At 45.4% G+C, this 17,376-nt stretch overlaps 1 protein-coding gene across 1 annotated transcript in view; it reads right to left on the bottom strand.

Annotated features, from left to right (window-relative positions):
- The window catches only part of LOC145982466 (procathepsin L-like), a 159,544-nt gene extending 144,113 nt beyond the window's left edge, over positions 1–15,431 (bottom strand). The window contains exon 1 of the mRNA XM_083115937.1: positions 15,401–15,431. The gene's annotated coding sequence lies outside the window, so the exon portion shown is untranslated. The remainder of the gene's footprint in view (positions 1–15,400) is intronic.
- Positions 15,432–17,376: the final 1,945 nt, after the last annotated feature.

Below are 17,376 nucleotides of genomic sequence, written 5' to 3'. Positions count from 1 at the left end.
CCAAGTAAGATCATAGAGAATAGTTAAAAAAAAAAGTGAAGAATTATATTTTGCATTGCACAGCATTGGATATTAAATAACATACCCCCAAAAAATTTCTGCATTATACGTTCTGTAAAAATTGCCCTACGTACCAAACTGCTGTGTCAAGTAAACATTTTCAAAGGCACTGTCGTACTTGTGTGCCGGGAAAACAAATATGTGCGACCAAACTGTGCTCTAAGTGTGGGAAAAATATTTCTATTGCCAACTTCAAGCGACACCAGCTTACTTGCCACTTACACTTACTTGTAGCAAAAATAAGCACCACCCATATATAAATAAACCCCCCAAACTAACGCTAATTAGAATTAGCTTACAAAATTTTTCTCATAAGGTATTTTTCGTAAACACTCTACCACCAACAGATCACATATAAATAAACATACCCCCAAAAAAAATGCGCTCCATGAAAAGTTGTCCTGTGTGCAAAAAAACAAACATATCAAGCAAAAATTTTGCAAGACATTGTCGCACCTGCGTGCCAGGCAAGCATTTGGCTGCCACCGAACTGTGTTCCGGATGCAATATACGCTTCACAATTGCGTATGCCAAGAAGCATAAGCTTACTTGTCTAAGCGAAAGTACATCTGGAGCTCAGCCTTCGACCTCCACCAAGAGGAAGGCAGAAGCAGCCTCCATCAATGCACCACCCACGAAACGCGTCAAGCGTATGACGAAAGCGAACCAATCTGCTTTCGAGCGTTTGTTGGAGGATTTTGTCCTCACTTCGGAGGGCTTATGCGACGTTCGTAGCTTTTTAGAGGAGAAGCGAGCAGAGATAATTTCCATCCTCGGTGATGCGCTTGCAACGCACTCCACCAAATTCTACGCATCGCTACGTTGCCAGTACAAGAAGCCGTCCGATGAAATTTACAGCTTCTGCCACAACACCAAGGCGAAGACGCTGCATCTGGCGGATGTCGACAACCTCGAGGTCATCTACAACCAGTTTGCCGAGGAGCTGGTGGTTAAACAAGAAGAACATGAAGCTGAGGGCTCGGGGGGTTCGCTGTGTGGCGGGCCTCACGAACTGTGCATCAAATTTTGCAAGTTTACGCCTCTCTCCGCCTCCAGCTACGTCCCCTTACCATCTTCCATCGCGGCAAAGACGGCCGTCCTGAACATTCAGAACAGTGACGCCAAGTGCTTCGTATGGTCGGTGCTTGCAGCGTTGCACCCTGTCAACAGGAAAAACCATCCACATCGAGTTAACCACTACCTACCCTACGAGTCGGAACTGGAAGATGCTATGGCTGGGATCGACTACCCGGTGGCGCTTTCGGACATTCGCAAGTTCGAGGCCCGTACACACAACCCTCGGTTGGCCATCAACGTTTACGGCCTCACTGACGAAAATGTGGTGTACCCCATCCGGGTGAGCGACGTAGACGACGTTGATGCTCGAGAAATTCACCTTCTGCTCATCAAGGACGAGACCCATCACCACTACACCCTCATCCGTTCCATCTCTCGGTTGGTGTCGAGTCAAAAAAGCAAGCATCGTGATAGCATAGAAGTTTGTCGAAGGTGCTTGTCAACTTTTGATAATCGAGAACAGCAGGACTACCAGCGCATCAGAGGTCCCAACATCGCTGCAGAGAAGCTTGCCAGCCACAAGATCTACTGCAATGCCAACGAGCCGGGTGTGGCAGTCTTGCCCAAACCTGGCACCGTGGAGCGTTTCCACATGCACGGTGCCATGGTAGAGCATCCCGCTATCATCATCGCGGACTTCGAGGCCTTCCTCAAACCCCTGTCCACTTGCGATCCCGATCCCGAAGTTTCCTCCACCACCCCTTACCAACTCCACGAGGCATCCAGTTATGCCTACGTTGTGGTGCGACGAGACCAGCACGTCGCCCCCGAGCCCTACGTGTATCGCGGTCCCGACGCAGTTAAACACTTCCTCGAGAGGATGGTTGTCGAGGCCATCGAGATAGGGAAGGTACTGTTGACCCCCAAGCCTATGCTCCCACTGCCCCCCGACGATCAACGTAGACACGACGAGACCATCGCTTGCCCTGTCTGCGTCAAGAAGTACACCGCCAACAACCGTAAAGTCCAACACCACGATCACTTTAACGGTAGGTATGTTGGTCCTTGGTGCAACGAATGCAACCTAATGGCCCGGGACCCGCGCTTCATCCCTGTGTTTTTTCACAATGGCTCGGGGTACGACTTCCACCATCTGGTGCTTCACTTGGGGTACGACGACATGCGAATCAACGTCCTGGCGCAGAACGAGGAGCGTTACATTAGCTTGAGCAAACGAGTGTCGATCCCAGAATCACGCTCTACCGTCGAGCTTCGCTTCCTCGACTCCCTGAGGTTCCTCCCGGCCAGCCTCGATGCTCTCGCGGGGAAACTCAGCGACGAGCAAACACTCATCACCTCTGCGAATTTTCCGAACTTGGACGCCGGTCTCTTCAGGCGTAAGGGGGTCTACCGCTACGAATACGTCACGGACCCTAGCAAGTTCGCGGAGACGTCGCTACCTCCTCGAGCAAACTTCTATAGCAAGCTGCGAGGCTCGGACATATCTGAGGACGACTATAACCATGCTCAGTCCATGTGGCGCGAGCTGGATTGCCAAAATATCGGGGACTACCACGATGCGTACCTCAAACTTGATGTGACGCTCCTCGCCGAAGTGTTCCAGGCGTTTCGTGCAACTGCGAAGACCATCTACAAGCTGGACCCTGCATACTTCTACAGTCTTCCCGGACTGGCCTGGTCGGCCATGCTTCTTCTTACGAAAATCAGGCTTGAGCTTCTTTCGGACGTGGACATGATGCTGTTCGTGGAACGTGCCGTGCGGGGTGGAATGGTCCAGGTGCCGCTGCGATACGCACGCGCCAACAATCACCACATGGCCACCGGTTACGACCCTTCGCAACCGTCCAGCTACATCATGCACACGGACGTCAACAACCTCTACGGACACTCCATGATGCAGCCGCTCCCCTTTGGAGGCTTCGAGTGGGCCGATCCCTCCAACTTCGACGTTGAAGGTTTCGACGATTCGAAACGCGGATTTTTTGCCGAGGTGGACATCGAGTTCTCCGAGAAGGTGCAGGATTTGTTCTGCGATCTTCCGCCAGTCCCGGAATTCAAATGCCCACCCGGCTCGAACCAAGCAAAGCTCATCATGGACTTTGTGCCCAAAGAGCGTTATGTCCTGCACTACCAAAACCTCCGGTGGTTGATGAAGCGAGGGGTTACCGTCCGCACGGTACATCGAGTTTTGATGTTCGAGCATTCTCCATGGATGAGGTCATACATCGAGCTCAACACCGAACATCGCACAGTCGCCACTTCTGATTTCGATCGCGATTTCTTCAAGTTAATGAACAATGCGGTGTTCGGGAAAACTATGGAGAATGTGCGAAATCGTGTAGATGTGAGGTTAATATCAAACAAAGCACAATGTCGCAGGCTCGTAGCAACCCCGTTATTCAAATCAAGAACCATTTACAATGAGCAGCTGGCTCTGATTCACATGAATCGAGGTGAGGTGAGGCTCAACAAACCAATCTACGTTGGAGTCACGGTTCTGGATCTGAGCAAGCTACACATGTTCAAGACGTACTACGACATATTACGTGCACACTACGGCCACAACATCTCGCTTCTCTACATAGACACGGACAGTTTAATATACCAGGTTTACACGGCCGACGCGTACGAGGATATGGCCACGGTTCCATCTTTGGTTGACCTTTTCGACACCTCGAACTATCCCCAGCCGAACCGATACGGCATCCCGGCTCGCAACAAGATGGTGCCCGGCAAATCCAAAGACGAGAAGGTGATGTGGCTCTCGAGGATGTCGGTCTTCGCTCCAAAACCTATGCTATTGAGGCAGAAGGATCCATCACGAAAAAGGCTAAGGGTGTGGACAGGCGGGTCGTCCGAGAGTTACTCGAAATAAAGCATTACCGCAAAGCCCTTATAAATGGGACGTCAATTGCAGGAGTGGAGCAGCGCATCCAGAGCGTCGACCATGTGTTGACAACCAACCAGGTGAGAAAGGTTGCCCTGGACGCACGCGACGAAAAGATTTGCGTTCTGAAATGTGGGATTCACACGCTCCCATGGGGCCACCATCATCTAGAAATTAGCTTAGAATGTGGTAAATGGCATGTATGTATATATGTATGAAAAAACAATTTATGTAACAGAAGTTCTAATTTAATATAGCCAAAATATTGGAACAATAGTGTTTATCTTCAAATGCGAAAAAAAAAAACACGTGGAGGTTTGGAATTTTTAGCGGGACTAACTCCCTGCCGCGCCCTACGGGGTGAATATGGGGCACACGCAGGGCCAAAGGGGAAGTTCCTTTGTGCGTTCAAGTGTGATTTATTATAAATGCATTAAAATTATTTTTTTTTTTTTTTTTTTTTTATTCCAGATTATTCTCACAAATGTAAGAAGGTGTTCCTCGCAGTACATCCTAAACATTAATCTAATATTTGAACCTGCGGTCAGTATAATTTTTGAGAATTATGTGATTTTTTTTTACTTAAAACTGTTCGGTCACTCTTTCATTTTTGACATCATACACAAAAAACTTCTCTGCAATCAGGATGACGCTGCACAGAGTATCAGCAGGCAGCGCGTCGTGGAACTCGCACACGATCTTGATGTTGGTTCGATCGTTGACCACCACCTGCTTTCTCTTAGATGTGTTGATGACGAACATCGGCCTGCGTGTTTTGAATTCGCTGGGCGCGTAGTACACGTCCACGCTTCCCTCGGTCACGCGTTTGTAAGCCGTGTAAGCTTCGTAAAGTTTGAGGTAATCGTTTTTGGTCATGTCGAGGTTGTAATTCTCGCGCGGGAACACTTCGTTACGTCCATTTTTGAGATAAACGTTCTTGATCTTGCAGTCGTCGAATTTGCTGGAATCTTTTTCCTGGTCGTTATTGCGTCCGGTCTGAAAGAGCACCACGACGAAATCTGGCATGTCGAACTGTATGTTGTTGAACTGCGTCGTCACGTCGAATTCCATGTGACTTCCCGACGCCATCTTCTGCACGCACTGGTAACCGTGAAAGTGAATCGGCACCTGCGGACTTTTCAAGATCTCCGCTTTGTACTTGAGGGCGTAGTTCGTTTCGTATTCCACCACCGGCATTCTCAATTCCATGCTCCGGATGACGCACTTGGCCGCTTCGGGTAAAGTGTTGGGCAGCGGCGTGGTGCCGTCCGGACCCAAAGTAGCGTATCGCATCAGTGCGTCGTTGTCGTTGGCCGCTCTTCGAAACGTGACGCGCAGTCCTCCCTTCCACATAATCTCCTTGTAGTCCGAGAAGAAACCAGGCAGCAGACGCATGGGAAAGAGCACCGTGTGACTTGTCGTCGATATTTTGGTCCCGGCTTCGAATCCCCCGGCCTGATAGTACGTTGCGCCCGTTTTGGATAATTTCAATGTTCCCACTGCCGTCGACGTGATGCCAGGATAATCTATTCTGTCGATGACGGTGTTGTGTTTCCTCACCTCCACCTGCGAGAACAGGCGAGGCACGAAGTTGTCCACGAGTATCAAGTTTGCTGCTGCAGGAAACGCGTCTCCGTTTTCTTTCTTCACCACGTCGAATTGAAGGTAGAGGTCCGCTCTGTGAGGATGAACGAACCCATCCCCTACGTCCACGTCGTATTCAATCTCCCTGTTCGCTTCGTTCAGATTGGCGAACGTGCGACGGTTGGGAGGGAAAGATTGCAATTCGTAACTTTCGATTTGCTCCGTTTCACTATGTGTGTTATTTATTATACGTTGATCTCCACGATGGCCGTCGTAGTGGCACCTGCGAAATCCACCACGTCTCCTTTCTCGTTCGTCACCACCAACTCTATGTCGTCTATGCGGTTGCGACATACTGGAAAATAGATCGGCGAAGAGGGCGTGTAGATGATCGGTTCCATGAACTCGGAACTTGGTTTGAAAGTGGCTATGATTCCCGTCTGCTTGTGACTTCCTAACAATCCGTCCGAAGATTTCGTGATCATGCCTTCCGCCACGTTGCAGTGTACGTTCAGAGTCTCTATGGCCAAGAATTTAGGAATGTTGGTTGCCGTGTGCTTGATGCCAGCTTCGAGTTTTGTGTCATTCTCGAAACCTAAAAGTTCTCCCATGGTGCCCAGGTCCACGGTCTTCGTCGCGGATAGGATTTCCACTCTGTGCGTGACCGAATTTTGAGAAAAGTACGTGCCTTTGGGTAATTGAGCTTGCAAAGTGGAAAGATTGTATTGTCCTGGCGTGACGACGATGTGTTCGCTTCCGACGCTAATTTTGTTGTTGTGCTGCGTGACGTTAGGTATGAGGTACATGCTGTAGAATGCACGCAGAGCCACGGATTTAGGATAGACGATGTCGTCGTGCAGCGTGAGTTTCAAGATTGAAGATTCGCTCGTGAGATGGAACACGCCCATCCTAGTGATGCTGTTTGAGGTTCCACAATGCTTTCTGGAAATCCTCGATCGTAGGGTTATTTATTTTAGAGAGAAACGCGAGCACGGAGAGGCAGAGATGGCCGCAGTTCACGTCTTCGAAATTTTGAATGCGTTCGTCGTTGTAGTATATAGAGGTTTTGTTCGTCTTCAGATAATAAATTAAATTTGTAGGTGGAACACCTCCGAAAGAATCGAAAACAAATGCTTTATCATCATTTTTGTGGTAACATATCCAATGCGTGCCTGGATTTTCTTGACCGTCCAAGTTGACTACTCCGCATTCTCTTCTTTTAACGCTTGAAGGTAACGAGTCGGACATGAAAACTCCTCTGAAGTGTTTGATTTGTAACGGTTCGATCAGAGATTCAATATCTCGGTTGGTGAGTGCCGTTGTTTCTTTTTTTTAAACTTTTTCATCACGCCCTTGCCTATTTTTTCCTCCATGGCCAGGTTGTGACGTTTCTGTTCTTCCAATTCCGCCTTGTTCTTCTTCGAGTCGATGACGGTTTTCGCGATGGCGGCGCTACCGCCGGCTAAACTTCCAACGGCCCCCAATGCTGCCAGGATGGCCGGGATGCTGAATATGAAACCTCCGACCTTTTGCTGTTTCCGCGAACGCTGCAAGCGTCTCAATTGAGGTGTGCTGAGAAGTAATTTCATTCCGTGTCCTTTGCTCAAGCAAGAACGTTTCTTCTCGCGTTGTTTCTTGGTGAGTAACCCATCGAGGACACCTAGATTTTTAAGATTGGAGTATGGTATCTGGTACACGACACCCTTGGGCTTCATGTTGATGCTCTATGTGTTATTTTCACGGTATGTTATTTATATATATATTCTGAGATTTTTTCTCGTGTAGTTTTTTTACGGTATGTTATTTATATATAAATGTTCAGAGATTTTTTTTACGGCCTCGCAGTCGTTACACAAATTCTATTACGTGCTTCGTTTTCTTGCCAAGAAGTTCCTTTGTCCCCTTGTACACGATTCGAGTTTTGTTCTCGATTAAAATAGATAGCTTCTCGTCGGATAACATGTTAGCGTATCGATCTGGTAAAAATAGACTGTATTGTGCGTTGAGCAACAAGCGTACCTTGGGACCATACTGGGTAGAAACGATTGAACCGGAAGTTATCGTGTAAGGTTTGTCGACTTCCAATTCCTGAATTTTTACATACTCGACTGACAAATTTAGCATTTGTTTTAATGCTTGGAGATCGCTCATTTTTTCAGTCGTCATATCAAAAAATTTCAGTGTTAGAGAGAAATTTAATTGTTTTTCACTATGTGTGTTATTTATATATACCAAAAATTATTTTTTTATGATGTGTGTTATTTATATATCAAGTTTTTTTTTTTACTGGATGTTATTTATATACCCCACCCCAATTTTTGTTTCGTGTTCATGGCGATGGTGGTACCCAGTGCGGCGACCCGTTCACCCAACGATGCGTCTCTGCTCACGAACCTTTCGAAAGCTGCATGCTCCAATTTTCTGTCTGCTTCGTGACGTGCGTCCAGATCCGTCTGCGTGGTGTTGTAGGCGATGTCGTGATCTTTGCATGCGGCGTCCAACGGATTCACACCCTTGTCTCCTCTCTCCAATCTTTTCTCGAGTTTGGTACCCGGTCCGCAGTACTGGTAGCCAGGTAGATGCATCTCGAAAGGTAACTTGTTGATGATGTCGTTCACGAGCCCCTTTCCTTCGGCCACGTTCCAAAATTTCGGAGGCAGCGTGTTGATGATTTTGATCAGGTAACCTATGCCCTTGTCGTCGTTCACGATGAAGTTGGAAAGTTTCGTGCTGATCATGTCCACGATGCCAACCTTCTCGTTGTAGAAATTACGGTTGCCTGCATTCTCTTCGCCGGCTATCACCAACAATCGGTCCACGAGTTTCCTAACGTCGTCCACCCAAACGAATTCTTTGGGTAGCGTGTTGTAGCGTTTGACGCCGCTGCCTGTTTTCACCTGGTTCCAAATCGGTTTGATGAGATTCCTGTACTTCTCGCCGCTGCTCGATTTCACCCTATTCTGCGAGGCGTCGTTGTTCTGGTACAAGGCATCCGTCATGATCAGAATTTCCTTGTAACTCTGGTAATCTTCGTCGGTGTAATCTTTCGGCTGCTTTTTGGCAACGAGTTCCCACAGTCCCACCGTACCCGGATACCTGGTCCAACTATCCTTCTCGCCTAAATTGACTTTAATATCGTTGCCTTCGAAGGTCACCTTCGATTTCCCAATCTTCCACACCACACCACCGCCTTCGTTGGTTTCCATGCTGGGATACAATCCGAACACTTCATCCTTGTCGAATTTCCCCGTACTCAGGTAGTCTCGCGCCAAAGGTCCCAACTCGATTTTATCCGAAGACGTGCTGCCTATGGCTCGACGTCGTGCCGGTGCATCCTTCAGTTCGAACGGTGTCGAAGGAATGCTCGAAATAGGCGTGGGTACGGCGTAACTTTTAGCTGCGAGCGGTACGAGTTCGTTGATCAAATTTTTATTTTGTTCCGTGACACTTTTAATTTCTTTACCTAGACTGCTGATGGCATCGATCACAGGTTGGTCCTGACGTTTTTTCTCTTCGTAGAATCCGCGATTCTCGGATTTCCAACCTTTGAAGCGTTTCGCGAGGTATTTTCGCAACTTGAGATTTTCGTCCTCGATTTTTCGTTTCGTCATGACGTTATTTATATACGTCGTTTCTCACAACGTTGCAACGTTTAGAAAATCGTTGATTTTGTTTCTGTATTTTCCGTCGTTGGGTTTCCTCGTCATGTCGATCGTCGCGAATCCGAAATCGTCACCGTTCCAGCAAGTAGAGCAGCAGCGTTCCGAAAATTGATTGTAGTTCATGTCTCCGCCTACGTAGTCATCGTACGCGTGCTTGAGGTTGGTGTGATCTTGACGAAACAAACATATGAAATTAGCGTTGTCGCGTACTAACTGTTTTGGAATTTTGGAAAACGTTTGAGCTAGGTAGAAGCAATCCATTCCTTTGTGACGACCTTGCGTGAAAAAGTTGCGAATTTCATTTTGATTTTCCAGGATGGCGTCGTCGAACACAACAACTGAATTTTCACGACAATCGTCGAGTGGTTTTATTTCCGAGGCGAACGTTGCAATGTCCAGACCATCGTACAGTTTCATCAGTTGCTGGTATTTGGATTGCTCCAAACTTTTCGAGAACACGTACAGGTGCCTGTTCTTCCAATCTAACCAATTCGGTGCGAGGAGAAAATTGTCCACGAGCAGTGTGGTTTTCCCACACCCCGAAGGACCTACGATCAGACAGCGAATGCTGTCGGGAAGCAACTCACCGTTCTTTTTCTTCGTTTGACTTTCCGGATCCGGTAGACGCTTCACCACGTTCCACGTACTCACAAGATCACTTCGTTCACGTCGATCCAACTCTTTTCCGGAAGTCCCAGCCATTTGACAAACAGTTTGTCACCTTTCCTACGCAATACTTTCTCGATGAGGTACGTGTCAGGGTGTTTCGTTTTAGAGAGTTCCTCTTCGTAAAATCTTCCTTTCAAAATCTCGCCGCTACTATCTTTTATTATATACGTGTATCGGTTTCCGGGTAGAACTCGAACCACCGTAAAAAGTTCCGTGCTCCAATTTTTTGTGAATCCCTTCTCGAAGGTGCGTTTGAATTTGCTGATCCTCACCCGGTCTCCAATTTTGTATTTAGCTTTTTTTGTCGTGGGTGTGTACTTTGGACAGTAAACTGTAGAAATTAAACGCTGCTCGTCAGATTTCGTAACGTCAGCTGGCTTCATGCCTATCGTTCTGTGTACCGTATCATTATAGGTGTCGACGAGTTCCGGCAGGATGTCAACCCATTTGTAATTTCCCCGAAGCGTGAATCGTTTCCACATGTGTGTTTTCAAGGTTCGATTGAATCTTTCCACGATGCTGGCTTTGATGTGACTGAAGGTCGAATAATGTCGAATATTGTGTTTTTGAATAAACTTTTGGAATACGGCGTTGTAAAATTCTTTACCGTTGTCCGTTTGCAGAAACCGAGGTCGTCTGCCGCCGCTTTCGCGAAAAATTAATTTGAATGCTTCCGTGACGCACGATCCCGTTTTGGCTTTCAAAGGTAGAGCCCATGCGAATTTCGAAAACGTGTCTATGACGGTGAGGAGGTACTTGTTACCCTTGTTCAATTTATGTACGTTTTTCAAATTGCCGCTTCTCATCTCCACGAGGTCGCTTTGCCAGAGGTCGTCGATGCCCTTAGTTACCACAGCCAAACGTTCGTAGTTGCGGCGTGCAGGTTTATGCAATTCTTCGACGATGGCTTGCCTAGACATTTTTTTAGAGATTACGTTTCAAGAGAAGCACAAGCGTGATGGGATTCAAAGAGGGTGGCACTTCGCTCGTGTTTTGAATGATCAGCTTATCGCCGGCACTCACGTCGAAAACGGTGAGATCTTCGTCTTCGTGTATTTCATATATGTTGCGCGTTTCGTTCCAACGTGCCAGAGGAATGTTTCCTGCTTTCTGGACACCACGATTCGATATCAAAATCATGGTGGGAACGCTAGCTTTTCTACCGTGAGACCAGTACGAAAATTCGTTTATCTGAATCGTGCCATCGAGGAGAAACTTGTAGTACGGATGATAAGGATGTAACATGTACAGTTTGTTACCTTCGACGAACGTGGAGATTCTCTGTTGATTGGGTACGCTGTTGATTTCGATGGCTTGCAAGGTGAACAATTTGGCGAATTTAGTGTCGAAGGTGACGAGATTACTGTGAACTTGTCCGAGTTTATTTTCGATTGGCAGCAAATGCTCGATTATGGTATCCGTTACGGTAGAAAACGACGGTTTGATTTTCACTTCCACGTTCAACTGCTTGTAGTTTTCGTTGAGTTCTTGCAACTTGGCACCGAAAGAGGCCAGCGTCGATTCCTGCGTGGATTCCAGCACTCCAACTTGATCTCTGATGTTGACGACGATGTTCTGAAGGTTCTCAACTTGATTCAATTTCGAGCTCTTCTCGGTAAGATCATTCACGATGATTCGCATCTCGGTAAACTGCGCGTGAAGGTCGGCGACGCTCTGCGAAGTGGGCAGCGTCGACACCAGCAAATTGATTTCGTCTCGAATCTGTTCCACGTTCGCCGTTTCCGTTTCCAGTCGTTTCAGCATTCGAGATATGTTCCTTTTCAAAGCGTGTAATTCTTTGGAGGTGGGGAGATTGGCCACCCTACTCTCGAGTTCGCTCAACGAACTTTTGATGTCGCTCGAATCGGATAGTGCCGTCACCGCCGTTTTCAATTTTTCCAAATCTTCGCTCGAAGGCACGCTCGTCCGTAACGATTCCAAGTCACCCTGTATGTTGTCCAGTACGTGATGAAAATGAGCGAGATTCGTTTCAACGTTCAAATTTTCTAAATATTCGATCTTCTGCTGAACCGTGCTCAACGTGTCTTGAATGCTCGTCAACGCTCTCGCTTCAGCGTGAATATTTTTAATTTCTTCGTTGATCAATTCCAGAGACGCCTGAAGCGTAGCGATGGTGGTTTGAATGTGTTCGAAATCTTGATAGGCCTCCAGTTGAATTTTTATGTTCGCGACGCTTTTACCGATGACCTGCAGTTCGTCCGACGATGGTAGGTTCGTCATGGTATCTTCCAAAGTCTGCAACTTGGATTTAATTTCTTCCAACGTGCTGGTGAATTCTTCTTGTAATTTGGAAACAACAACGTGCAAGCGTTCTGCGTCTATATCGTTCACGACGGTTTGAAGTTCAGAGAAATTTTTTTCGATTGCGGAAGTTCGTTCTTCGATTTCGAGTTTCAATTTTTCCAAATCTTCATTTTTCGATTGAAATTGCTGTAATTTGGCCAAATCATTTTGAAGCGAATCCACGCTCAACTGTATATTTTGAACGTTGTCGTAAGAAGGTACGTCGACATAATTTTTTATCAGCGCCTTCAGTTCGGAATCGATTTTCAGAATGGGGTCGAGACATTGCGTTTGGAGCGTAGCGATTTACGACTCTAAACTTTTGTTTAAGGTCTCCTGCAAAGCGATCAAATCGGTCCTCAACTTCTTAACTCGAACGTCCAACATGAGAATCTCTTCTGCATGGTCTACACGCTTGGTGTTGCCGAAAATGTCGTTAGGCATTTTTGGTTAACGGTTATTTATAATAGGATAGACGATTCGTAATTCTGCAAAAAGAGGAATGAGTTTGTCGTAATTTCCGAGGAGTTCCACGTACAGGTAATCTCCGGCAGACACATCGTACGTAATGTTAGAAAGCATCTTGTCGTGCTTGATTCGAAAAATGTTCTTGCCGGTAGAAATTTTGATTTCGCCTGCGTTCACCGGATTCACGGTGATTTGAAGTTTCCCGTCGATCGGAATTTCGTAGAAATCTAAATTGTTATTAAAAACATAAAACATCTTGCCCACATCGTCATTCAGTTTCGTCCAAATGCTGTTGAGGTGAACGATCAGTAAACCATTGAGTTTAGATAACACGGAAGGTAAGAGGTTATTGAAATTTGGCGGTGCAGTCTCCATGTTGATCTGTTTGCGGAAGCCAAAAAGATTCATTGTTCTTGTTAGTTATTTAAGAATACGGCGCGCGCGCGCGTGCGTGTGTGCGTGGCACATCGTTCCCCCGAGAGAGGTTTACAAAAATCACGATATACGGAGTTGGAAAATTACGATATGGCGCATTCGCTTATTACTGTTGCCGGCCGTAGGTCTCTCTCTCTCTCTCTCTTCATCTTACAGCAACGTTAACATCTCTATTTTTTTAGTTGGAAGTAAATTGCCAACACACTCTAGTTAATAATAATGCTACATATTATACACACACACGCACACACGCACGCGCGCGCGCTTGTGTTGCCATCCACCCACCTCTCTCTTTTACGGCAGTACCAACTCTCCTTGTTTAGTATATGTAGGTTGGCAAAAATTGTTTTATGCACTGTAAACCAAACCTCAAGCAAAATTGCCAGCTCCTTGCTTGAGGCTAGGTTAGACAAAAAAGCTGTAGGTAGGCTATCGGTTGTTTAACTCTTCCCTCTCTTTCTCTCCTCTCTCTTTTTTTTTGTAAAAAGCTATGGCAAAAACAGTAGGTTGGCAACCTTGCTTTATGCACTGTAAACCAAGCCTCAAGCAAAATTGCCAGCCCCTTGCTTTAGGTGGTTAGACCCGAAAAAAAAACCTTGGTGATTTTTTTCGAGTAAGATGTTGGCAATACTGCGAGAAAATAAGACTTATGCCTTACAAAAACAAACCATTAAGGCGAGCCCTCAAGCAAGATTGCCAGCTCCTTGCTTTAGGTGGTTAGACTAAAAAAAAACCTTGGTGATTTTTTCGAGTAAGAAGTTAGCAACACTGCAAGAAAATGAGGCTCATGCCTTACAAGAAAAATCCATTAAGGCGAGCCTCATTTTCTGGCGCGGCTCCCGCCCACTACCACTACTTTTCTTGTATTTTACTTTGTTTTCAAGTCGTCGTTTATTTTGGTGATTTTATGAGCAACCGCGACGAAAATCTTTAATGGTATCAGTTCATGACAAACAAATTCAATCTACGTCTTGAGAAAGGTTTGTATCTTAATATCGATGTATAATGTAAGTTCATCGATAAATGTATCGTAAGACCTTGTTTTACGCGCACTAATAATTACTTTAAATTCATAATTCATCAACTGGGCGGAAAGGAGAAATCGCAAAAGTGATTAAGCACATGTTTCCTACGAAAGATTTTGGCAAATTACGCACTATTTGGGACATTCCCGAAGCTGTATTTATGTATCGTCGATACTGTTCATCTTTCTGCCTTTTTGATTAACACTTGTTATTAAAAATTTACAAGGCACATTAAATAAAGACGCATGTATTTGACAATGATACGAAATCGTATGAGGAACAAGTCAAATTCACTAAGGTCCAAATTACAAGCATACACATACCTGTAAAGTTGAAACTGTCCGATCGTACTGTCAACCAGCAAAATCCTTTGTGGTCACGGTGCACCACATTGCATTAACCTCAAAGTGACGAGTATAATGCAAAATTATCCTTTATGCCACTACACATATATCCGAACGTGATTATTCCATATTTCCCAACTTTGTCCAATAGCGCAACTGTTCACCTAGTTGAAGAATTAAAGTTGTGCGAGATGTATGACGTGTCTGTCAGGTCATGACTGCAGTCGCGTTGTGACGGTAAGCACCTTTCGTGTCTCGTGGATAACTTGAGAGCAACTGGTTTCTTGCTTCTGCGGAATTACACGAGCCAAAACTGCGAGAGACACCTGGAGGGCGTGCGCGGAGTTAACTAATCAAATGAGGAATAATAGACGTGCAAACATTCAGTGGCGGAGAGAAAAATGAAGTCGTGACGATTTCTTGAGCGAACATTTAGTAAATTAATCTTATTTTTCGTATCGTAAGAATCCGTCACACTACCTAATTCATTAAAATGACGAGTAACAATAATGGAGTAATTATTCTTCCAGGTTAAACAATGCTACTGGAAGTTTATGAAAGGTGACGTGTCTGTAAGGAACAGATTGGAGGTCAACAAGGAACTGAAGCATCCAGCACTAACCGTTTGCCGTTTTCCTGGTTACAAGCAACAAGTACTTCAGGTAATTATGCATTAGTACCAAAAGCCTCATTTTACTCAAAGCCTCAATTACTCTGCATGTAATTAAAAAACAACTCTGCATATAATCTACATTTGATTAAAACATCTATTAAAATAATCTGGGATTAATGTTATGTTGCACTAACTAATATTTTCCAACTAAATATAAAGTATACTGTGAGAAAGTTTGAGAGTAAAATGCGAATATTTGTCAGGTGTGTATTACCATTACGTTGAAGAACTATTTCCATAGTAAGCCGAACCTTGAATTCTCTTCCAGAAATACAATTGGACCATCGACTTTTCAAGACCAATGGACACAAAATTCTTCCGTTGGAATTCCATATCCATGAAGAATCTCTGGGAGGAAGCAACTTACAAACTTAAGGAAATGTGCAACGGCTTGTGGTTTAGTAACGGCATCTTGTATTATGGTGATTATTCGAAATATTTAGCACAGTCTTTGGTGTCAACATCCCTCTACTATTCACAATATGCTAATTTTTTAATGCTGTATTTGCAAATCTGGAAATTAGCTTCATGGCTCGGGGAGTTTAGCAAACTCTGATCTGCTATGGTTTATGAATGACTAGGAATAATGGTATTTAGGTATTTCATGACGATAGTAACATGATTACCTACTAACCTTACCATGGCATACCCATTCGATTAAGAAATATTGACCCTGGCAGACCTTGTCAGCTCCTGCTCAGAAATGTGTTGGGTAAGCCTTTCACAGGAAATGGTAAGAACACTGGCCTTTGGCGAGAGGTGACGAGAGGCCAAGCGAGGGTTTAAATAGGTGCGCATGAGAGCGACACGAGGTCTTTTAATCTGGAATCATCGGAGAAGCAGGAGCTACTGGTCTTATTTCTAAACCGAACAGGGTAAGCTAGTCTACACCCTTATCTGCCATTCGCATTGCTCACTTCAGTCTAAACCGAATCATGAGTTTATCTTAATGATAAGTTAGATATTTGTACCTGCCCGTTCAGGGCTGTCTCTACCATCAATAGTACTAATCGGGAGGGGCAAGTTACATCCCTATTTAAGACCCCCGCGTTCATGTTGGAACGCTACGTGGTGGATTGATGCGGTCCTTTTCATTTTCTTTTGGAAATGAAAAGCGTCATGCCATGTTTTCCTAAACAGACATGAAAATGGAAAGGGTAGGCATCGCGGTTGGAGTTGCGGAATTTATCATTTATTTCACTCTGAAATAAATGAAAATTGAAATTCGCTAATAACATGTTAGACTTGTTTCTTTCGCGGAATTTTTTACTAACGGGGGGTTATTTTTTTTAAATAAGGTACGTCACCATTGTTAGTAATGCCTTATGTCATTTATTGAGTTGGAGGACGAGGTTGATACCACATTGGATAGGCTCATCATTCTCGCCAATAATGCTGTTGGTCCGTCTTTTTATGTGGAGGGCCTACCTTGTGCCTCATCCACCCCAATCAGAAGTCCTCCATTAACTAGAAGTCGCGCACGCGCGCAGGCTAACTTTCAAATTGATAATCGTCCCACAGTTCTTGTGGACCCACCCACCATGGCTCAACTACCTTTTGTTCATCCCCTCCTTTTCGAGAGCATTCAGTTTCAGGGTGCCTCGGGGGAGGATGTTACTAAATTCATAGATCATTTCGAAAGTGCGGCGATTTTGAATAATTGGAAGGAGACGAAAAAACGGCAAATGTTCCTGGCGTTGTTATGTGGGGCAGCCCTCCGTTGGTTTAATGCAATTAGCCAGCAACCAGGCGTCAATTTAGTCAGCTATGAGGACGTCAAGAAAGAGCTTATTGAAGAATTCACAGGCTCCCTTGATCAGCTGCAGATCGAGGAGCAGATCAGATATCGGTTCCACAGGGACGATGAACCGGTATCATCTTACGTTAGGGATAAGCAGACCCTCTTGTTTAAGATGGACCCTAACATGGCTGTGAATAAGCAGCTTAAATATATAAACGCAGGTCTTCAACCGTAATTTATCAGGGAGATATACAAAAAACAATATAATTCAGTTCCGGAGCTTTTGAAAGAACTCAAGGAATATGAAAAAGCAAAGTTCCTCATGCGCCGTAGAACGGTGTAAGAGCTCTTGCATTCGGCTCAGAAGGAAACTCTTTTTCCGTCTCCTGCTGAGTTGCGCATTCCTCACCAGAACCCCGTAGTTAGCACTACGGCGGTTGATCCAGAATCAGCACCTCGGGCTAATCAAGACATGACTAATCAGCT

The sequence above is a fragment of the Lepisma saccharinum genome, unplaced genomic scaffold (assembly GCF_977018435.1).
Source record: "Lepisma saccharinum unplaced genomic scaffold, izLepSacc3.1 HAP1_SCAFFOLD_184, whole genome shotgun sequence".
NCBI classification, from domain to species: Eukaryota; Metazoa; Arthropoda; class Insecta; order Zygentoma; family Lepismatidae; genus Lepisma; species Lepisma saccharinum.
The sequence above is the reverse complement of the archived record's forward strand: the minus strand, read 5'-3'. Positions and strand labels throughout refer to the sequence as shown.